Source organism: Stegostoma tigrinum, chromosome 13 (genome assembly GCF_030684315.1).
Source record: "Stegostoma tigrinum isolate sSteTig4 chromosome 13, sSteTig4.hap1, whole genome shotgun sequence".
NCBI classification, from domain to species: domain Eukaryota; kingdom Metazoa; phylum Chordata; class Chondrichthyes; order Orectolobiformes; family Stegostomatidae; genus Stegostoma; species Stegostoma tigrinum.
In genome coordinates this window covers 846,013-870,796 of record NC_081366.1, presented here as the reverse complement: position 1 = coordinate 870,796, position 24,784 = coordinate 846,013, and positions in this window count along the sequence as shown.

The window sequence follows — 24,784 nt, the reverse complement described above, 5'->3', positions numbered from 1 at the left end:
GTTTGATGGTCTGAATGACATTGATCCATTTGAGTTGAGGCACAATAGGAGGATGGAGGGAAGAATATCAATTAGAGCAGGGGAGACAGAATGAAAAGTCGCATCTAATTACAAGCTCTTCCTCAAATCCTGCCCAACAATTTGATAACAATCCTGGAACAGAGATCTTTGTAAATATGATGGCAGGACTGAAGTCTTGGACAGATGTAAGTTTTACAGCAGGGAACAATTTGAAATTGCAATGCAGTGTAGGTTATCCAACAGCTGCAATTACTGCAGTACTCCCTGTTGAGTTGTTACATGAAAGGGTTTGCATTCTGATCACAGAACTGCATGTTCAAATTTAATTTGTGTTTATAGGCCCTGAATAAAATAAGTTATATCACATGCACTACTTCATAGCTATGCTCAAAACTGAAATAGGGAGGTCACAATGATCAATGTCTACTCTCTTCTGTCACTCCTGGAGAAACTAATGCTGAACAGGGGATTATCCCTCAATGATCAGTAACTCAGCCAGTGGTTGAGGGGGCATAGCTTTAAATTGAGGGGTGGAAGATATAGGACAGATGTCAGAGGTAGTTTCTTTACTCAGAGAGTAGTAAGGGAATGGAACACTTTGCCCGCAACGGTAGTAGATTCGCCAACTTTAGGTACATTTAAGTCGTTATTGGATAAGCATATGGACATACATGGAATAGTGTAGGTTAGATGGGCTTGAGATCGGTATGACAGGTCGGCACAACATCGAGGGCCGAAGGGCCTGTACTGTGCTGTAATGGTCTATGTTCTATGGTCTGTGATCTGAGAGAGTGTCCGGTCTTGGTTTCACTCCCACCCCCATTCTGTGCCCTCTCATGCCTATCTTCCAACCATCATTGGAAAGAGAATTGAGTCAGAATCTTCTTTAATTTATCTGCTTCCTCAACGAGGAGTTTGATGTGAGGTAATGGCTGAAGCCTTGTTGTCCTCCACGTTGGAAAGAGCTAACTTATATACAGTTCAGCATTCCAACATAGGATCTCACAGGTCCAACTGGTTTAATGTCGCAACAAAGAGGCACATTTACAGGAGAGAAACATTTTAAGATATACCGAAAAACTGGAGTCTTATATTTTGGAGTATCATGTGACATATCATTGCCAATGACAATAAACTGAAGCGTAAACAAAGTAATTCTATTTTTGCTTGCTAAATACACTTAGATATTCATGAATGCATGGCAAATTCCACAGTCCTTGGTACTGCACATCAATCTTCATTTTATTGTTGAGAATTGTTCTTTCCATTTCCCAGTGATATTAAACAGTAGCTGTATCATTTGAGCCTGGAAAGCTTGAAGTGAATATATCAAATGCTGTTGATTCTCGGCTCAATTTGACTGGCTATCTCTGCATGAAACCAAGCCAAAGTTAGAGTCGGGTGATTAATTCGAAAGAGAAGACAAATCCCTCCACTGATTCCATCATTACCATGCTTTGTGAGCAACTGCTTTGGAGTTGGAGACGTCATTCTGTAGATAGACATTAACATAGCCTTTCTGCAATGTTTACTCAGGAACTATCAGTACATTGTTCTCGGCTGAAAAGCCACATTTAATACAAAATGGGCTTCAGTTTTTGTCAATGGAGGTCTTCATTGTTCTGTTAGTTCTCATGGTCAATATTTCAGTGTAACTTTAAGAGACAAACTGATGACAGCATCACTGTGTGATAGTGTGTGATGTGCAAGTATTAATATCACCCTCTGCCTTACCTTCGATTACTTGCAGAATGGCACTCTACTGGAAGGATGTTCCTTTGTTTGGCAATTTTCCTCATTGTCTGGTCAGTGCCAGAGTTGTAACTGAGATGGAAGAGCTTGGCTAGGGGAGCAGAAAGTTCTGGAGCACAAGTCTTCAGTACTATTGCTGGGATGCTGTCAGGGCCTGTAGCCTTTGCAGTATCCGGTACCTCTGATCATTTCTTGATATCACGTGGAGTGAATCAAATTTGCTAAAGGCTGGTATGTATAATACAAGGTGACTGGAAGAGCCGGAGTTGGATCACTCACTCAGCATTTCTGGCTGATGATTGCTGCAAATGCTTCAGCTTTTCACGCTGATGTGCTGGGCTCTTCCATCAGTGAGGATGGGGATATAATATGTATGGAGCCTGCTACTCCAGCAAGTTGTTTAATTGACCACTGGAAAGGCTGATGTTCTGAACTTTCTACTTCTTTATTTTTCTAATTTACTTCTATGACCTATAATGCTGGATTCTTTATTGCTTTTTGTTGTTAATTCTTTTTGTTTGAAAAAGTTTTGATCTTAAGAATCTGTACTCAGCTACGTTTGTGCCTAAGATGGCGCTGTAATGGGATGACTGTAAACTTTTCAGTGTACTCGTTTAATGTACAGAGGAATCTTGGGGTTCAATTCCATAGTTCCCTGAAATTAGCCATGCAAATAGATAGGGTGGTAAAGAAGGCAAATGGCATACTTGCCTTTATGGGTCAGTGAACTGAATACCAGAGTCAGGATATCATGTTACAGCTTTATAACACTTTGGTTAGGTGACACTTACAGGACTCTGTTCAATTCCGGTCGCCACATTACAGGAAGGATGTGAAGGCTTTGGGGAGGGTGCAGAAGAGATTTACCAGGATGCTGCCTAGAGGGTGTGAGCTATAAGCAGAGGGTAGAAAAACTCAGGTTATTTTCTCTGGAGAGCGGAGGCTGGGGGGAGACTTGATAGAAGTCTATAAAATTATCAGATACAGAGATAATGTTGACAGACAGAATCTTTTTCCCAGAGTTAAAATGCCTATTACTGGGGGCATGCAATTAAGGTGAGAGGGAGAAAGTTCAAAGGAAATGTGGGGGGCAAGTTTTTTACACAGAGTGTGGTAGGAGTCTGGAATGCATTGCCAGGGGTAGTGGTGGAGGCAGATACAATTGGGTCATTTAAGAGATTTTTAGATAAACACATGACTATGCAAGGAATGGAGGGATATGGACCAAGGGCATGCAGAAGGCATTAGTTTAATTTGGCATAACAAGGTGTAGAGCTAGATGAACACAGCAGGCCAAGTAGCGTCAGAGGGGCGGGAAAGCTGACGTTTCAGTTCTGGACCTTTCTTCGGAAAGAAAAAGGGTCCAGACCCGAAACATCAGCTTTCCTGCTCCTCTGATGCTGCTTGGCCTGCTGTGTTCATCCAGCTCTACAACTTGTTATCTCAGATTCTCTAGCGCCTGCAGTTCCTACTATCTCTGAATCCAGTTTAGTTTGGCATTCTGTGCAGCACAATATTGTGAGCCAAAGGGCCCATTCCTGTGCAGTACTGTACTATGTTCATTATTCTATGTTCTACATGTGACAATAAAACTAATTCAATTCAATTCAAATCGAGTTGCTGTATTTCCACTGGAGAGACACTGACCTGACAGCACTTTGTGATTGCAGATTTCCACTAAATGTCAATTTGAATCCGTATCTTTGTTGGAACAGTATTGAGAATATACTTTCTGCGAGGTGCTGGTTTACTGGTATTGTCACTGGTACCTCAATTGAAACTGCCGTTAGTAAATATATTGGAAACATGAGTTCAAATCCCACCATAGCAAATGGGGACATTTCAATTCAATAAACAACTAGTAAAATTTTGATTGTTCCAGGGGAAAGCCAATTTGGCTCACTGATGTTCTGGCCTGCTCTGGTTGAAAGGTGACTCCAAACCAATGTGTCATAGAGTGGGGATGAAGAAGCAAAGAGTGGGGATAAATGAATGCTTTTCTGGTTGGTGATCAGTAACTAGTGGTGTGCCTCAGGGATTAGTGTTGGGTCTGTAATTGTTTATAATTTACGTCGATGATTTGGAATTGGCAACCACATGTAGTGTGTCAAGATTTACGGATGATACTAAGGATGACAGTAAATGGGACTATTACTTGGACAGTAAAAAATTGCAGCATGCTGCTGTGCAGAGGGACCTGGGTGTCCTTGTGCATGAATCACAGAAGGTTGATTTGTAGATGCAGCAAGTAATTAAGAAGGCAAATAGAATTTTGTCCTTTATTGCTCAAGGGATTGAGTTTAAAAGCAGAGAAGTTATGCTGCAGCTATATAAGGTGCTGGTGAGGCCACACCTGGAATATTGCATACAGTTTTAGTCTCCTTATTTGAAAGACAATAAACTGGCACTGCAGGGGGAGCAGAGTCGGTTCTCTAGGGTGATTCAGGAGTTGAGGGGGTTGGCTTATGAGGAGAGACTGAGTAGACTGGGATTATATTTATTGGAATTTAGAAGAATGAATGGGGAATCTTATAGAAACAGATAAAATTATGAAGGGATTAGACTAGATAGAAGCATAGCGGATGTTTCCACTAGCAGGCAAAACTATAAAAGGAGTGCATAGACTCAAAATTTGGGGAAGCAGATTTAGGATTGAATTAAGGAGGAACTTCTTCACCCAGAGGGTTGTGAATCTGTGGAATTCCCAGCCCAGTGAAGTATTTGAGGCTGCCTTGTTGAATGTATTTTAAAGCTAAGATAGATAATTTTTTGAACAGTGAAGGAACTAAGGGTTATGGTGAGAGAATGGCTTACTGGAGCTGAGTCCATGGAAAGATCAGCCATGATCTTACTAAATGGGGGAGTGGTATTGAAGGGCCGAATAGCGTCCTCCTGCTCCTGGTTCTTATGAGTGTCTTATGGGTCTTATGAGGTTCATAGCACAAAAATTGCCCTTCAGCCCTTTGCATCTGCAATGGTCAAAAACATCTGACAAATATGTTCAGCCAAGCAGCCTCAATGGAGCAGGAAAGTTTGACGTTTCAGGTCAAAAAGAAGGGTCTCGACCCGAAACGTAAACTTTCCTGCTGCTCTGATGCTGCTTGGCCTGCTGTGTCATCCAACTTCACACCATGTTATCTCAGATTCTGCAGCATCGGCAGTTCTTACTGTCTCTGCCAAATGTGTTAATTTGATTTTCCAGCACTTGGCCTGAAGCCTTGTCTGACTGGGAATTGCAAGTGCAGATTCTTCAAAGAAGTGAACTTCTTCAATGTTGAGATTTTCTGCCTCTATTACACTCACAAGCAGTGAATTCCAGATTCTCACCACCCTCTGGATGAAGAAGTTTTTCCTCATATTTCCACTAAACCTTCTGTCTCTTAATTTAATTCTATGCCCTGGTAATTAATTCCTCTCCCAAGTGGAAAAATTTCTTGCTGTCTACCATGTCCATGCCCCTCATCTCAGTCATGCCCCTCTCAATGTCCTCTGGTCTAAGGAAAGCAAACCCAGTCTGCCCAATCTCTCTTAATAACCAAAACCCTCCAGCCAAGTCAACCCGCTGGTAAATCTCCTCTGCATCCTCTCCAGTGATACCACATCCCTTTCAGAATATGGGTTCCAAAATTGCACACAATACTGTAACTGATGCCTGACCAACGTTTTATAGGAAATTTTAGTACCACCTCCCTGCTCTTAAACTCTATGCCCTGGATAACAAAGGCAAGTATCCCATTTGACTTCTGAGCCATATTATCCACCTGCCCTAACACCTTAAGGGATCGGTGTTCATGCTCACCAAGCTCTGACTCTCAGTGCTTCCCAGGATCCTACTGTTCATCAGCTCTGGTGAAGAGTCACCTAGAGTTGAAACGTTAGCTTGCTGTCTCCCATGGATGCTGCCCGACCTGCTGTGATTTGCAGCTTTTTTTTTGTTTTCAGTACAATTTCCAACATCTGCAGTAATTTGCTCCTACGTTAATAACATTCTATTGCTCTTTATGTGAGTGGTGAAATTGACATTTTCTTTAAAATTGAGAATCCCCCTTAGAGGACAGAAATGGAGAGATTGATATTCTCTCAGAGGGTCATGGGACACTAGGAAATCTCTGCCTCAGAAGACAGTGAACACAGGGATATTGAGTATATTTAAGATGGCTAGACTCAGCTCAGCAAGAAATATTCTTTAGGCATAGGTGAGAAAAATGGAAGTTGAAAGACAAACAGCTCTTATTGATGCTGCAGCAGTGTCAAGAGGCTGAATGGCCTTCATCTGTTCATTATTCATAACTCTGTGTAAATATTTTATATAATCTGCTCACTTCATTGGTTAGAAAAACAAATATGAATCCTTAATGACTGGAAAGATCAGGAAGTATGGAAGATACTAAAGTGTGAAGCTGGATGAACACAGCAGGCCAAGCAGCATCTCAGGAGCACAAAAGCTGACGTTTCGGGCCTAGACCCTTCATCAGAGGTCGTGAGATGCTGCTTGGCCTGCTGTGTTCATACAGCTTCACACTTTATTATCTTGGATTCTCCAGCATCTGCAGTTCTCATTACCCAGCAAGTATGGAACTGTTGGGACATTTTGGAATTAAATGGATTTACTGAGTTACGAAAGGGCCATGAGATTTTGGACTGTGTAATTTTTCAGTAATTTGGACTGTGACCTACCTGTTAATTACTGAAAAGAGGCAAGCAAAGTCTGTATGAGAGACAAGTGTGATGAGGCTTATTGCTTTAATTGCTGGATAAAATTGGTTTAGAGGAGATCAAACCTAGGTGCTGATGGTGGGCCAAGAATGCTCTTCTGGAGTTTTTTTTCTGTATTTTCCAGTGTGCCTGGCTGTGTCAGTAGGAAGATCTTCAATGTTTATAGTAAGCAAGATCCTCTCTCAGGGAATGTGAGATGAGCCTTTCAGCAGAACAGACTGCAATCATCTCTCTCTGTGAAGTTTTTTCTTTCGAAGAACCTGAGAAACTTTCCAACTATCAATGTCAAAGACAAAAAAAAAGAAATTACCAGAAAAACTCAGCAGGTCAGGCAGCATCTTTGGAGCAATGTCAGAGTTACCATTTCCGCCCCAGTGGCCCTTCCTCAGAACGGATGGTAGCTGGGGAAATATTAGTTCATATGCAGGGTGGGAGGAGGGGGTAAGGGGTAAACAATAGGTGCAGGGAGAACTTGAAGAGAGAGAAGAACGGTTGGACAGACAAAGGACTAGATAACGATCTGGGTTGGTGGGTGAATAGCTGTTAAAAGAGACTTTTAGTGACTAATGATGGGTTGTGTGTCATGGCAGACAGTGATAACAAGGCCAGTTGTGTGGGAGTAGAGGCAAGGACATGGGAAAATTCAAACCCTAGTGTTATTGAACTCCGATATTGAGCTCAGAGGGCTGTGCAGTCCCCACGTAGCAAATGAGGTGTTGTTTTTCCAGCTTGCACTGAGCTTCACTGGAACACAGCAGTAAGCCTGAGAGAGAGAAGTTGGCCAGGAAAATGACATGTTGAAGTGGCAGGTAACTGGCAGGCCTCATAACCCTGATATTTTTCAATTCAAAGACTAGTCTAGTTGACCTTCCACCTTAAGTCTCATCAGAAGATTTTCCATTACTCTCTGATTGTCAGCATTTTGATGTCATTGACAAGAAACTCAGGGACCTGAGGGAAGTCATTAAAACTGATCCTTTGAATCCATACCCCTGGCCAACAAGATAAGTCTATTTCGTTTTGCCTTCCTTTTTAACAAAGGGTGAAGGATTTACAATGTCGCTTCATCATTAAATAGCTTTAACACTTGTTGACAGAATAGGTTTTTCTTGTTATAAATGAGTTATAGAGTCGTAAAGCTGTACAACATAAAAACATATCCTTTGTTCCAACTCGTTCACGACAACCAGATACCCTAATCTAATCTAAGATAATAAAGTGTCCATCCCCGATTCCGAATTCCTCCAAATACACCGCATCCGCTCCCACGATGAGGCATTCCACTCCCGCACATCCCAGATGTCCAAGTTCTTCAAGGACCGCAACTTTCCCCCCACAGTGGTCGAGAACCCCCTTGACCGCGTCTCCCGCATTTCCCGCGACACATCCCTCACACCCGCCCCCGCCGCAACCGCCCCAAGAGGATCCCCCTCGTTCTCACACACCACCCCACCAACCTCCAGATATAACGCATCATCCTCCGACACTTCCGCCATCTACAATCCGACCCCACCACCCATGACATTTTTCCATCCCCACCCCTGTCTGCTTTCCCGAGAGGCCACTCTCTCCGTGACTCCCTTGTTCGCTCCACACTGCCCTCCAACCCCACCACACCCGGCACCTTCCCCTGCAACTGCAGGAAATGCTACACTTGCCCCCACATCTCCTCCCTCACCCCTATCCCAGGCCCCAAGATGACTTTCCATATTAAGCAGAGGCTCACCTGCATATCTGCCAATGTGATACACTGCATCCATTGTACCCAGTGTGGCTTCCTCTACATTGGGGAAACCAAGCGGAGGCTTGGGGACCGCTTTGCAGAACACCTCCGCTCGGTTCGCAATAAACAACCGCACCTCCCAGTTGCAAACCATTTCCACTCCCCCTCCCATTCTTTAGATGACATGTCCTCATGGGCCTCCTGCAGTGCCACAATGATGCCACCCGAAGGTTGCAGGAACAGCAACTCATATTCCGCTTGGGAACCCTGCAGCTCAATGGTATCAATGTGGACTTCACCAGCTTCAAAATCTCCCCTTCCCCCACCGCATCCCAAAACCAGCCCAGTTCGTCCCCTCCCCCCACTGCACCACACAACCAGCCCAGCTCTTCCCCTCCACCCACTGCATCCCAAAACCAGTCCAGCCTGTCTCTGCCTCCCTAACCTGTTCTTCCTCTCACCCATCCCTTCCTCCCACCCCAAGCCACACCTCCATCTCCTACCTACTAACCTCATCCCACCTCCTTGACCTGTCCGTCTTCCCTGGACTGACCTATCCCCTCCCACCTCCCCAACTATACTCTCCTCTTCACCTATCTTCTTTTCTCTCCATCTTCGGTCCGCCTCACCCTCTCTCCCTATTTATTCCAGAACCCTCACCCCATCCCCCTCTCCAATGAAGGGTCTAGGCCCGAAACGTCAGCTTTTGTGCTCCTGAGATGCTGCTTGGCCTGCTGTGTTCATCCAGCTTCACACTTTATTATCTTGGATTCTCCAGCATCTGCAGTTCCCATTATCCCTAATCTAATCTAGTCTTGTTTGGCCAATATCCCTCTAAACCCTTTGTATTTATACATGCATCCAGATGCCTTTTAAATGTTGTAATTGTTGTAGCCCCCACCAATTCCTTTGGCAGTTTAGTCCATACATACACCACACTCTGCATGAAAAAGTGGCTCTTTAATTCCCTTTGAAGGTGAGAGGGGAAAGATTTAAGCCTATGCCTTCTAGTTTCAGATTCCCCTACCCTGGGGAAATGACCTCGGCTATTCACCCTACCCATGTCCCTCATGGTTTTATGCACTTCTATAAGGTCATCCCTCGGCCTCCCGCACTGCAGGAAAAATAGCCCCAGACTATTCAGACTCTCCTTGTAGCTCAACCCCTCCAACCCTGGCAACATCCTTGGAAATCTTTTCTGAACCCTTTCATTATTCTTGGGCTTATGTACAGGGCAAGTTTTTTTACTCAGTGGGTAGTGGGTGGCTGGAACTTGCTGCCTGGGGAGGTAGTCGAAGCGGATACTACAGTGACTTTTAAAGATCACCTTGACAAATATCTGAATTGGATGGGAATAGAGGGATACAGTCTCCGGAAGGGTAGCGGGTTTTAGTCGTGACGGGCAGCATGTCAGTGCAGGCGTGGAGGGCCGAAGGTCCTGTTCTTGTACTGTAATTTTCTTTGTTCTTATTGAGAAAACCTGGGGCATGTCTCTTATTCTGGATTATAAGAAGAAAGTGAAAGTATTGGTCATTTTGGTAACTGAATTAAAATATTTACACTAAGCACAGCTTGTGGGGTTTGATTATCAATTCTCTGTCAGACTTATAGTAATTGTAATATTTATTAGCACCTACTGGGTTTAATCATTACCTCTGATGCTCTCTCAGCACCCCCTTCTTCCTGTCCTATTATCCAATTCCTAATTCTTCTAACAGTCATATACCCATATTAATTTCCTTGTTGTCTGTTTCATAATGACTTAGTTTCCTGGCCTCCTGTGCATATCCCTCTATATGAAAATTCCTGTATCCTTCTTTCTTCCTGCCAGCTCTCAATTTTAAATGATTTAAAAATATTGTTTTTGTGGTGTTATGCTGCCAATCTCTGTGCTCCCACTTGATTATATTGCCTGTTTTGTTCCATTTCTATTTCTTAAAGTCGTGTGATATTGTTCCCACATACTTATAAAGGCGATTACTTGATCAAATAAATCTTTTAAAAACTCACTTGCACACTATTGGCAAGGCAGTATAACTAACAAAATGGAATTGAGCCAATATTGAAAATTGCTGCACTTCAATGAATTCTGCTTTCTCATTATGAAATATTACCATTTGTTAGAACATTTTAGATGATTGCTATCTGTTCAGCAGATGATTAACTTTAACTATTTGCACTAAAGTCACATTTTCTTCTTTGAAAATGAGAAGGCACAATGGAATAACCGAAGGAATGAGCATCAGTCATGCTCTTGTTCCCAAAACCTTTACATTATTTTTCAGAGCTGATCACTGCGATTCTGATCACAATGCTGGGCCTTCTCCTTGCTTTTTGAACTGACAGTGATTCGTTATAGAAATTTCATCCACTGTTACCACAATACCGAATAGTGAATGGAGACAACATTTACCTTTTAGCTAGAGTATCGAAACAACAGCACTCTTTACCCTCTTATTAAAAAAAATGAGACAAAATAGTTTGCATTCTCACTGCAACACTGCCACTTATTGTCAACAAATGGTACAGCATCACATGCTCCTGTCAAAGGAACATGTAAAAGGAGCTGAGATAGTAGGAACTGCAGATGCTGGAGAATCTGAGATAACAAGATGTGCATCTGGACGAATACAGCAGGCCAAGCAGCATCTCAGGAGCAGGAAAGCTGACATTTTGGGCCTAGATCCTTCTTCTGAAGAAGGGTCTAGGCCCGAAATGTCAGCTTTCCTGCTCCTCTGATGCTGCTTAGCCTGCTGTTTTCATCCAGCTTCACACCTTGTTGTCTGTGTAAAAGGAGCTGGAGTAGACTGTTTGGCCCATCGAGTCTGCTGCATTATTTAATGTGATCATGGCTGATCCTTCACATTGAATCTACTTTCCTGCTCATTCCTAATGTCCCAAGCTCTCCTTCCTTGCCTTGAAAACACTTTCCAGCTACATAACAACTTAAACACATCATAACTGTGCATGAAGGTGTGTCTGATCCCTCTGAAGAAGTAGAATTGAATCGTCAAGGGAACACAGCTGAAAGGTAGGGAGAAGAAAGAATGACTATCAGGCATGTATTTTCTTATCATCTCTATCCATCAGCCAGTTATATTTCTGAACACAATTTTGATTTGGTTTATTACTGTCTTATGTGCCGAGGTACAGTGAAATGTTGTCTTGAGTGCTTAACAGGAAGATCGTGCTATACAAGTGCATCAGGGTAACAGAAACGAGTGCAGGATATAATATTACAGCTGCTGAGAAGGTGCAGAGAGAGATCAGCATTCACATTAGAGGTCCGTTCAAAAATCTGATAACAGTGGGAAAGAAGCTGTCCTTGAATCTGTTGTATGTGTATGCAACTTCTATCTCTTCTGCTGATTGAAGAGAGTAGAAGAGATTATAACCAGGGTGGGGAGGGATCTTTGATGATGTTGGTTGCTTTCCCGAGGCAGCGGGAAATGTAGATGAAGTCAATAAATGGGAGCTTGGTTTACATGATGGAATAGGCTATGTTCACAACTCTCATTAGTATCTTTTGGTCTTGGGAGGAGCAGCTGCCATACCATGCTGTGATGCATCCAGATGGAATGCATCCTGTGGTGCACCTATAAACATTTTCCAGAGTCTTTATGGACATGCCAAATTTTCTGAGGCCCCTCAGGAAGCCGAGGCATTGTTGTGCTTTCTTGACCAATGTGGATAGACCAAGACAGATTGTCAACCCCCCAGGAACATGTTGCACTCAACCATTTCTATATCAGCATTATTGATGCAGATAGGAACGCGCACTCTTCCCTGCTTCCTGAAATCATAAATTAGTTTTGAAATGAAACTTCACAAACAATTGTCCAATGAGCAGTAATAAGATGCATGCCTGATTTGTCTATCTCAGTGTTAGCCTAAGGATACCTGAACAACCTCCTCCTTGCTGCCTCAAGACATACCCTGGTATCATTTGCAGTCATCATAAAGGGCCAATCAGACCTGAGTTTAGTATTTCCTTCCAAGTGCAACAACTTTGACATAAGAACACAAAAACATTAGAACCAGGAGCAGGAGTGGACTATTCAGCCCCTCGAGCTTGTTCCACATTTAATACAATCACAACTGATCTCATCTCAGCCTCAACTCCTTTCCTGCCTGCGCTTCATAACCCTTCTACCCATTACTCATTAACAACCTATCTCCCCCTTAGTCCTAGTAATCGCCACACTCTAGAGGAGTGAAATCCACAGACTGATGATCCTTAGAGAGAATAATTTCTGCTCATCGCTGTTTCAAATTTGCTATATATTCAAAAACTGTGTCCTTTCATTCCAGATTGCACCATATTAGGAAATATCTCTCTCTGTCTAATTTGCCAATCCCTTTTGTTTTTTCCAGACCTCAGTTAGATCTCCTTTCATTCTATGCAACATAGGTCTAAAATGTTATTCTCTCCAAGTAGAATAAAACTTTCATCTCTGGAATTAACCTTGCAAACCTCCTGTGAACAGCTTCTGACAATGCAACACTCCCTCAGCACTGTACCAGTATGTTGACCCAATTGATCAGTTCCAGGTTGACAGTGTGAATTTGAATCCCTAACTATCTGACTTAATGAACTCGGAGCTTATGGGTGCATCCAGCCAATAGTTGGCAGATGTCGGCATTAAAAACAAAGAAAGTATTAGATAACCTTCTGAAGAATAGTTACAATTACATGCTATTCCCCAATAAGACAGATTGAATCAGCTTTCTGTGTAAATATCTAGTGGAATTCAAATTCCTGCCTCTTGATTTCCAGCTGAGCTGAGCATTTGCTATGGACACAAGGACTCTACTTTCAGCTTTTGTAGAAAATGCAGCTCCAAACCAATGGAAAAGGGAGGGAATTGGGATTAATTCCAGAAACAGAGAGGGCCCAGCCAAAGGATTCAGTCTCTGTGACAGAGGATGACAGTGTCTGGCCTTGATGTTTCTACAGCAATACAAGCCAATAAATCTATTATAAAATTCACAAGAAAATATTCTTCCTTATTTATAGCAATGGCTTCTGTTAGAGGCCTGTACCTGGCTTTCTCATTCACACACTTTACCAGGCAGCTGCATCAATCTCAATCTCAACAGGTATCAGAGTGTCCAATATTGAAAAATGCATATGCCCAAAAACTGACACAGAAACAGAATATATCCAGGAACTTTGAGCTGAATTTTTTCCTGGTATGGTAATTGGAGAAACAGGATAAATGCATAAATTAGAGCCGCATGTGACCTGTATTTGACATGCAATACTGCACTAAACTGCCATCATTTATTGTATGTCTGACAAGGAAGTATTCAGCCATCTCGCTGCGACCCCATTGAGATTGTTCAAGGGTCAAATGATGTGCCATGAAGAGAGCCATCACACTGCGGCTATGAAAAACCAGGTGACCGGGGATGGTGATCCTTCCCAGTGTGGTGTCTGGGGGATGGTGATCTTTCCCAGCATGGTGATTGGGCGATGGCGACCTTTCCCAGCATGGTGATTGGGGGATGGCGATCTTTCCCAGCATGGTGATTGGGGGATGGCGATTGTTGGATGGTGATCTTTCCCAGTGTGGTGATTGTAGGATGGTGACATTACCCAGTGCAGTGATCTGTGGATGATACTCTTTCCCAGTGCAGTGTTTGGTGGATGGTGATCTTTCCCAATGTGGTGACCAGGCAATGGCGATCTTTCCCAGTGCGGTAATTGAGAAATGGTGATCTTTCCCAGTGCAGTAATTGGGGGATGGTGATCTTTCCCAGTGTGGTAATTGAGGGATGGCGATCTTTCCCAGTGCGGTAATTGGAGGATGGTGATCTTTCGCAGTGTGGTAATTGGAGGATGGTGATCTTTCACAGTATGGTAATTGGAGTATGGTGATCTTTCGCAGTACGGTAATTGGAGGATGGTGATCTTTCCCGGTATGGTAATTGTGGGATGGTGATCTTTCGCAGTGTGGTAATTGGAGGATGGTGATTTTTCCCAGTACGGTAATTGGAGGATGGTGATCTTTCCCTGTGCAGTAATTGAGGGATGGTGATCTTTCCCAATGTGGTGTCGAGGGGATGGTGATCTTTCCTAGTGCGGTGATTAGGGGATCGTGATCTTTCCCAGAGAGGTGTCTGAGTCGAACTGGTCTTTCCCCAGTGTTGACATCAGCTCTCACTGAGCCCTCCGCTCTGCCCTATCCCATTTAGATATCCTCACCGCACATTTTCCACCCTAACCAAAGATGATCGGGAATTGGCTACCCACCCCACTGCCATAATTACTGAAATTAAGCAGAATATTTTCATTTGGTGGAACATTAGTTTGGAGAGCTATTTGCATTATGTTGGTTGTACTTTGTTTGGTGAGGTGCTGAATCTAGCATAAATATTGTATAGAAATAACTCAAACTTTCAGTTTAATAAAATGTGAGGCTGGATGAACACAGCAGGCCAAGCAGCATCTCAGGAGCACAAAAGCTGACGTTTCGGGCCTAGACCCTTCATCAGAGGGTCTAGGCCCGAAACGTCAGCTTTTGTGCTCCTGAGATGCTGCTTGGCCTGCTGTGTTCATCCAGCCTCACATTTTATTATCTTGGAATTCTCCAGCATCTGCAGTTCCCATTATCTCCCAAACTTTCAGTTTCCTCTTTTCTGTAAGATTTCAAAATGAATCAATTAAAACATTATTATAACACCAAGTGTTACACAATTACCCTCCTTGCTCCCTTTATACTACTTTTAACCTTTCAATCTATAGTTTTCCCTGTTGGTGTCTGGTCTCCTTTCCTTCAGTAATTCTGAATTCTTCATCAGGTTGTCTTCATTTTTGCTTTTAATCTTCATTCAATTTGTCCTTTCACATTTGTTTCTTTTATCTACAAAGCCATTTTCCCATGTGAGAAATATAATGTTTAAAGAATCACAGCACAGGACAGGTCAGCACAACATCGAGGGCCGAAGGGCCTGTACTGTGCTGTAATGTTCTATGTTCTATGTAGGAGTCCATTCGACCCACCAAGGTAGTAATAGAGGCGTCATGATTACACTTGGTCAGATTATGTCATAAAGCTTGTGATCAATATGAGAACATATCTATTAATGCTGGATCTCTGGAAATTCATCAACTGTACAAAATCCAGGATTTTTATTCTTATTCTTTCATGGGATGCCAGTGGAAAAGTCACCGTTTGTTGTCTGTCACTGATCAAACATACTTGCTCGGGCTATTTCAGAGGATAGAACTTAACCCTGTTTAGTGAGTAAATTGGTCACCTACATTGCTATGTGTCTGGAGTCATATGTAGGACAGACTGGGTAACAATGGCAGATTTCCTTACTGATAGGATGTGCTTTTTTTAACCTGGGAAATGTGAACTCACATTTATTATGGAGTCAAGATATCTAATATAGAGTTTCAAAATCTAAAACACACAACCATAAATATACAAGTGTGATCAGAGATAATGGGAACTGCAGATGCTGGAGAATCCAAGATAACAAAGTGTGGAGCTAGATGAACACAACAGGCCAAGCATCATCTTAGGAGTAGCTCCACACTTTGTTATCATAAATATGCAAGCTGGGAGCAGATGCCCATGCAATCCCTCAAACCTGCTCCACCACTCAGTCACCTCAAATCAGCATTCCCATGCTCCCTGATTACCTAACACCTTCTTGATTAAAATACATCCACCCGCCTCTGCCTTGAAAAATATTTAACAATTCTGCTCCCACCACCTTTTTGGAAAGAGAATCCCAATGACTCACAATGCCTGACAAAAAAAACGTTTATTAGTTGCTTCAAATCAGCGACCGCAGGCTTCAACAAATGACCACTGAGTCCAGGTTCTCTCTGAAGGTAAAACATCTGGCCCACCTCTACTCTGTCAAAAAATCTCAATATCTTTGATGCCTGAATCAAGGTCACTGCGGAATCCATAAGGAATGCAACTTTATGTGCAGGAATCGTCTACATTTCTGTGTACTGATCTTCCATGATATTTCAATCAAAATTATTCAAGAATGAAACTTCTCATTTCACCCTCAGTGAGAACATTTGTCTACATTCTCTGATGACTTTCTGCAATCTCCCTTTTCATTTCACATTTTGATTATTCAGTATTGATTCAGTTATTCTGAACATGATTTTCTGATTCACATTTCTCATTTCTTTTTGAGTCCTTAAAACTTTTATTTACAATTTATTTTCTACTCATTTATTACCCTTGACCTATTAATCCAAATGGAATTTTCTGATTTTTTTTGCACATCATTCCAGAAAGTGTGAAAAGAAAAAAATCTCAAATTATTTGTGTGTGAAAACACTGCAGCTTTGTAATGAAGTTTGAAACTTTACCAGGAAGAATGTTTAAAGGCAAGGGACATTGATTCAATAGTTGGCTTAATTTTCTTATTGATATTTGGAATTTGAGCTCCGTTGTTAAGTCAGGCATTTATTGTCCTTCCATAGTTGCCCTTGCAAAGGTGGAGATGAGCTGTCTTCTTGAATGACTGCAGGCCATGTGCTGTAGGTAGACCACAATGTTGTAAGGGAAGAAACTGCAGGATTTTGTCCCAGCAACACTGAAGAAGGAGTCACATATCTTCAAGTCAGGGTTGCAAGTGGCTTGGAGAGGAACTTGCAGGGGGTGGTTTTGCCATGTTTCTGCTGTCCCTGTCCTTCTAGATGGAAGTGGTTATGTATTTGGAAAGTGTTGATGAAGGAGATTTGGTTAATTTCTGCAGTGCATCTCGTAGATAGCACACACTGCTCTAAAATGTGTTGGTGGTGGAGGGAGAGGATGTTTGTGGATGTGGTGCCATTCAAACAGCAGCTTTGCCCTGGATGGTATCAAGCTGCTTGAGTGTTGTTGGAGCTGCACTTATCCGGGCAAGGGGCAGTATTCCATCACACTCCTGTCTTGTGTCTTGGAACATGACTTCGCTTTCACAAAATCATGCATGATTATCCCTTACATATCTTTCCCCTTTTATCTTAAACCTATACCCTCTAGTTTTGAACTCCTCTCCCCTGGGAGAAAGACCTTGGCTATTCACTCTACCCTTGCCCCACATGATTTTATTAACCACTATAAGGTCACCCTTCTCAGCCTGATCAAGGTCCCTACGTACTTTGAGATAACCATTTGCACTGTCCATTAGATCATCAATGTTGGTGTCATCTGCAAGCTTACTAACCACACATCCTGTAAACACATTCAAATAGTTTATATAAATGACAAAAAGCAGTGGGCACACAGCAATCCTTGCAACATACTGCTGGTCACAGGCCTCCAGTCTGAAAAACAACCCTCCACTACCACCATCAGCCTCATACCTTCAAGCCAATTTTGTATTCAGATGGCTAGCTCTCCAATATTCTGTGTGATCTCACCTTGCTACCTAATCTACCATGTGGAACCTTGTTGAATGCCTTGCTGAAGTTCACATAGCCAATGGCCACCACTCTGTCTTCATCAATCTTGTCACTTCTTTGAACAAACTAATTTAAGTTAGTGAGACATGATTTTCCATGGACAAAGCTGTGTTGACTGACTATTCCTAATTGGTCCTTGCCTTTCCAAATACATGTAGATCCCACCCCTCAGGGTCCCCTCCAACAACTTATTGAATCTTTCTTTCTCATTTACATGGTAACAAAATAAAATATTTATCCTATGGAACAGTGTTGAGGAAATCGCTGAGAAGTGAGAATGAGATTGTACAAATATAGAAATATTTCTACAGAGAGAGAGAGATTAACAATTGCAGCAAGTGTTCACGCTGCAGTTACATTTTTGAATCCTTTACTGGAGATCATACTGACAGTACAGGAAGCAACCTTTTGAAATCAGCTAAAATGAATCCAAGGGCTTTAATTACTAATTATGTGGCAATTTTCCTTTGAAGTGCAATTATTTCTGTTCTGCTGGGTTAATGTCAGATCACCTTCACATTTATTATTTCTCAGCCAATAAAGTTACAGCTTTACTCACTCAGACTGGTGTAGTGACTCGGTGGCTAGCACTGCTGTCTCACAGCACAAGGGGCCTGAGTTTTAGTCTGCCCTCAAGTGACAGTCTATGTGTAGTTTGCACATTCTCCCCACATCTGCATGGGTTTCTGCCAGGTGATCTGTTTCATTCCACAGTTCAGAGATATGCAAGTTAAGTGGATTAGCCGTACATTGTGTATAGGGGTGTGTAGGTTAGGTGCATTAGCTATGGGAACTGAAGGCTTACAGGGATAGGATAGAGAGTTGGGTCTGGGTGGGATGCTCCTTGGGCAGTTTGGACTTGGACTGAATGACCAGTTTCTGCACTATCGGGATTCTAAGGAATAATGTTCCTTTCTAACTTCCATTAGTTAGCCCAATGCAAACACAATTTCAAATATCCTTAGTTCCAATTGTTTTTCAAAAATAAATGGGAACCTGGAATGTTTTTCTCCTCCTATTGAGACACATTCAAGATCAGAGTATTCACTTGAGAATCCTGGGCTTATTGTAGATTTTGTCATAATCAGGATTGGCCAGGTCAATGCCCATATATTTTTCCAGACAACCTATATATCTGCTGTTTAATATTGAATAAAAATACAACAATTAAATCCATTGTAGAGAAACAAGTTTCTTGGGCATGAGGGTGAGCACTGCACCTCCCAATTAATTTTGGTGGCCCTTACATTGATCCTTGTAAGAAGGATTGAAGCTCCTCACTAATTCCACTAATAGACAAGATTATCAAGAGAGTGTGCCTGCCTTTGATGGAAAGAAGCATCCCCCTCCCATTCTTTAGATGACATGTCCATCATGGGCCTCCTGCAGTGCCACAATGATGCCACCCAAAGGTTGCAGGAACAGCAACTCATATTCCGCTTGGGAACCCTGCAGCCCAATGGTATCAATGTGGACTTCACCAGTTTCAAAATCTCCCCTTCCCCCACCGCATCCCAAAACCAGCCCAGTTCGTCCCCTCCCCCCTCTGCACCACACAATCAGCCCAGCTCTTCCCCTCCCCCCACTGCATCCCAAAACCAGCCCAGCCTGTCTCCGCCTCCCTAACCTGTTCTTCCTCTCATCCATCCCTTCCTCCCACCCCAAGCCGCAACCCCATCTACCTACTAACCTCATCCCACCTCCTTGACCTGTCCGTCTTCCCTGGACTGACCGATCCCCTCCCTACCTCCCCACCTATACTCTCCTCTCCACCTATCTTCTTTTCTCTCCATCTTCGGTCCGCCTCTCCCTCTCTCCCTATTTATTCCAAAATCCTCACCCCATCACCCTCTCTGATGAAGGGTCTAGGCCTGAAACATCAGCATTTGTGCTCCTGAGATGCTGCTTGGCCAGTTGTGTTCATCCAGCTTCACACTTTATTATCTTGGATTCTCCAGCATCTGCAGTTCCCATTATCACAGCATCTTCTCCTTCGATGACTTTCCAACTGAATCTTTCTAAGTTGATCCCATAAGTTAGATTCTAATTGCTGTGACATCGGAATGCAGCACTTGCTCTTTCTCAAGTGGTCTCCATTTTGAAAGCCACCTCATTGAAGAAAATGAAGTTCCCAATCAACAGATTACAGGATTTCCAAAATGCATTAAGTAATTTTTTTGTTCATTCATGGGACATGAGCGTCTCTGACCGGACCTAGCATTTTATTGCCCATCCCTAGTTGCCCTTGAGAAGGTGATGATGTCTTGTTGAAACCCTGCAGTCCATGTGCTGTAGGATGACCCACAATGCCCTTGCAGAGGGAATTCTAGGATTTTGACACAGCAACAGTGAAGGAATAGTGATATATTTCCAAGTTAGAATGGTGAGGAGCTTGGAAGGGAAATTGAAGGGGGTGATATTCCCATGCATTTGCCGCTGTTGGCCTGTGAGTAAAGAAATTCCATCTCATCTCTGTCTCAAATGGCCTGTCCCTTTGCACAAGACAGTGTCCCTTGATTCTGGAGTCACAAGATGGAGAAACATCTGAGCTCTATTCTCCCTGTCATACCCTGTAAGAATGTTTTATATTTCAAATGAGACCATCTTCAGTCCTGGAAACCCAAGGGAACACAAGCGCAGTTTCCTCCATCACATCTGCGCCCAGGATGAGGCATTCCACTCCCAAACATCTCAAAATTCCTCGTTTTTCAAGGACCACAACTACCCCTCTCTGTAGTCGAGAACACCCTCGACCATGTCTCCTGCATTCCCTGCAACTCATCCCTCACAACCCCGTCCCCACAATAATAAAAAAACAAAAACAGAATCCCCCTCGTCCCAACGTAACACCCAACCAACCTTCGGATCTCATGCGTCATCCTCCAACACTTCCGCCATCTGCAATCTGACCCCACCACCAAAGACATTTTTCCCTCCCCACCCTTGTCTGCCTTCTGGAGGGACCACTCTCTCCGTGACTCCCTTGTCCGCTCCACACTCCCCTCCAACCCCACCACACCCGGCACTTTTCCCTGCAACGACAGAAAGTGCTACACTTGCCCCTACCCCTCCTCCCTCACCCCCATCCCAGGCCCCAAGATGACTTTCCACATCAAGCAGATGCTCACCTGCATATCTGCCAATGTGGTTTACTGCATCCACTGTACCCGTTGTGGCCTCGTCTACATTGGGGAAACCAAGCGGAGGCTTGGGGACCGCTTTGCAGAACACCTCCGCTCAGTTTGCACTAAACAATGCACTTCCCAGTTGCGAACCATTTCAACTGCCCCTCCCATTCTGCAGATAACATGTCCATCATGGTCACACCTCAATCTCCTCTGCCCAGGGAAAGAAGTTCCAACCTATCCAGTTCCTCTTATAACTCAGTGCTGCTAACGTTCTTATAAATCTTATTTGCACCCTTTCCAGTTGAATAACATGGTTCTTATAGCAAGATGATTGGAACTGCACGCAGCACTCCAAATGTGGCCTTACTAATGTCTTGTACAGCAGTAACATGACTTCCCAACTCCTGTACTCAGTGCTCTGACTGATTAAGGCAAGTGTACCAAGTACCACCTTGACCACTATGTCTACCTGTGACGCCACATTCAAGGAACTATATACCTGCACCCCTCAGTCTTGCTGTTCAACAACAGTCCCCAGGGTCCGACTCTTAATTGTATAAGTCCTGCCTTGGTTTGTCTGGCCAAAATACAAAATCATCAGCCTCCAGTTTTAAATACAGCCCTCTACCACGACCCTCTGTCTCCTATTGTCAAGGCAATTTGTATCAAATTGGCAAGTTCTCCTTAGATACCATGTGATCTAACACTAGTAACTTTTCTACCGTAGAATCCCTACACTGTGGAAGGAGGCCATTTGACTCATCAAGTCCACATTGACCTTCCACCACCCTCCCGTATCCCTGTAAACCTATACTTTCCACAGCGAATCCACCTAGTCTGCACATCCCTGGACACAATAGGCAATTTAGCATGGTCAATCCATCTAATCTGCATATCTTTGGTTTGTGGGTGGAAACTGGAGCACTTGAAGGAAACTCACACCGACATGGGTGGAATCTGCAAACACCCATGCAGATAGTCACTCGAGCCTGAAATTGAACCCAGATTTCAGGCGCTATGAGGCAGCTGTGCTAACCACTGAACCACTGTGCCACACCGTGCAGAATCTTGTTGAATTCCATGTACACAGCATCTACTGTACTACCCTTATCTATCTTTTTGGTCACCAATTAAAAAAAACTTAAATTTGCGAGGTACAATTCCCCATAGGCATAACCATGCTGATTACCTCTAATCCCTTGTCTTTCCAAATGCATGCAAATCCTGTCTCTCAGAATTTCTTCCAACAACTTACCCACCACTAATGTCAGGTTCACCAGTCTCCCATTCCATGGCTTTTCCTTGCAGCCTTTCTTAAAAAAAATGACACCACATTAGCCACTCCCCAGTCTTCTGGCACCCTACCTGTGGCCGTTATGATACATTCATAAAGTCAGGAGGTATGGGATACAGGGTGATTTGGCTGTCAGGACTCAGAATTGGTTGGCTGACAGGAGGCAGAGAGTGGTTGTAGATGGTAAGTATTCTGCCTGGAGGTCAGTGCTGAGTGGTGTCCCACAGGGCTCTGTTCTTTGGCCTCTGCTCTTTGTAGTTTTTATAAATGACTTGGATGAGGAGGTTGAGGGGTGGCTTGGTATGTTTGCTGATGACACAAAGGTTGGAGGTGCCGTTGATAGTATCGAGGGTTATTGCAGGCTTCAGCGAGACATTGACAGAATGCAGAGCTGGGCTGAGAAATGGCAGATGGAGTTCAACCTGGATAAATGCGAAGTGATGCATTTTGGAAGGTCAAACTTAAATGCTGAATATAGGATTAAAGGCAGGATTCTCGGCAGTGTGGCCGAACAGCAGGATCTTTTTTGTTCAAGTGCATAGCTCCTTCAAAGTTGCCACCCAAGTGGATAAGGTTGTTAAGAAGGCATATGGTGTTTTGGCTTTCATTAACAGGGGCATCGAGTTTAAGAGCCGCAAGGTTATGCTGCAGCTCTACAAAACCCTGGTGAGACCACACTTGGAATATTGTGTCCAGTTCTGGTTGCCCTATTATAGGAAAGATGTGGATGCTTTGGAGAGGGTGCAAAGGAGGTTTACCAGGATGCTGCCTGGACTGGAGGGCTTGTCTTACAAGGAGAGGTTGACTGAGCACGGACTTTTCTCTCTGGAGACAAGGAGGAAGAGAGGTGACCTGATCGAGGTGTACAAGGTAATGAGAGGCATGGATAGAGTTGATAGCCAGAGACTTTTGCCCAGGGCAGGATTGACTGCCACGAGGGGTCATAGTTTTAAGGTGTTAGGAGGAAGTTATAGAGGAGACGTCAGAGGGAGGTTCTTCACCCAGAGAGTTGTGAGCGCATGGAAGATTTTACCAGTGGTAGTTGTGGAAGCGGAGTCATTAGTGACATTTAAGCGACTGCTGGACATGCACATGGACAGCAGTGAATTGAGGGGAATGTAAGTTAGGTTATTTTATGTTTGGATTAGGAATATTCCACGGCACAACATCGTGGGCTGAAGGGCCTGTACTGTGCTGTACTTTTCTATGTTCTATGTTCTAAATATCTCAGCAAAAGGCCCAGCAATCTCTTTTATGGCTTCCCACAAATTTTGGGGATACACTTGATCAGGTCCCAGGGATTTATCTACAATTCTGCATTTTAAGATCTCTAGCTCCTCCTCTTCTGTAATGTGGATCCTTTGCAAGATCTCACTGTTTATTTCCCTGAGTTTCCTAGTTTCGTATCTTTCTGCGTGAGGTTACAGGACTTCTTCCAGGAGGGTGCAGAGATAGAACATAGAACATAGAACATTACAGCACAGTACAGGCCCTTCGGCCCTCAATGTTGTGCCGACCTGTCATACCGATCTCAAGCCCATCTAACCTACACTATTCCATGTACGTCCATATGCTTGTCCAATGACGACTTAAATGTATCTAAAGTTGGCGAATCTACTACCTTTGCAGGCAAAGTGTTCCATACCCTTACTACTCTCAGAGGAAAGAAACTACCTCTGACCTCTGTCCTGTATCTTTCACCCCTCAATTTAAAGCTATGCCCCCTTGTGCTCGCCATCACCATCCTAGGAAAAAGGCTCTCCCTATCCACCCTATCTAACCCTCTGATTATTTTATATGTTTCAATTAAGTCACCTCACAACCTTCTTCTCACTAATGAGAACAGCCTGAAGTCCCTCAGCCTTTCCTCGTAAGACCTTCCCTCCATACTAGGCAACATCCTAGTAAATCTCCTCTGCACCCTTTCCAAAGCTTCCACATCCTTCTTTTAATGCGGTGACCAGAACAGTACACAATACTCCAAGTGCGGCCGCACCAGAGTTTTGTACAGCTTCACCATAACCTCTTGGTTCCGGAACTCGATCCCTCTATTAATAAAAGCTAAAACACTCTATGCCTTCCACTTTCAAGGATCTGTGTACGTGGACACCGAGATCTCTCTGCTCATCTACACTGCTGAGAATCTTACCATTAGCCCTGTACTTTACCTTCCGGTTACTCCTACCAAAGTGCATCACCTCACACTTGTCTGCATTAAACTCCATTTGCTACCTCTCAGCCCAGCTCTGCAGCTTATCTATGTCTCTCTGTAACCTACAGCATCTTTCGTCACTATCCACAACTCCACCGACCTTAGTGCCGTCTACAAATTTACTAACTCATCCTTCTACGCCCTCATCCAGGTCATTTATAAAAATGACAAACAGCAGTGGACCCAACACCGACCCTTGCAGTACACCACTAGTAACTGGTCTCCAGGATGAACATTTCCCATCAACTACCACCCTCTGTCTTCTTTCAGCAAGCCAATTTCTTATCGAAACTGCTATATCTCCCACAATTCCATTCCTCCGCATTTTGTACAATAGCCTACTGTGGGAAACCTTATCGAACGCCTTGCTGAAATCCACATACACCACATCAACCAGTTTACTCTCATCTACCTGTTTGGTCACCTTCTCAAAGAGCTCAATAAGGTTTGTGAGGCATGACCTTCCCTTCACAAAACCATGCTGACTATCCCTAATCAATTTATTCTTTTC